We start from the raw sequence: 242 nt of genomic DNA on the forward strand, positions 1-242 counted from the left end.
TAAAAGTTTCTTTCAAAGATATTTATTTACATTTTTAAAAGGGGATTTATTTGAGAAACATAAAAACACAATAGAACCTTCCTAGGCCACTTCACACAATGAAACATTTGCATATTTTTGCAAGCATAAACACTCAGGCAAACCATTGTCAGCCTTACAGGTTTAACAGTTATGAGCAGACAAGTTATACTGATAACGTAATAGATCAAAAATGAAAATATACAAACATTTATCATTATGGC

This window comes from Nycticebus coucang, chromosome 7 (assembly GCF_027406575.1).
Source record: "Nycticebus coucang isolate mNycCou1 chromosome 7, mNycCou1.pri, whole genome shotgun sequence".
NCBI lineage: Eukaryota > Metazoa > Chordata > Mammalia > Primates > Lorisidae > Nycticebus > Nycticebus coucang.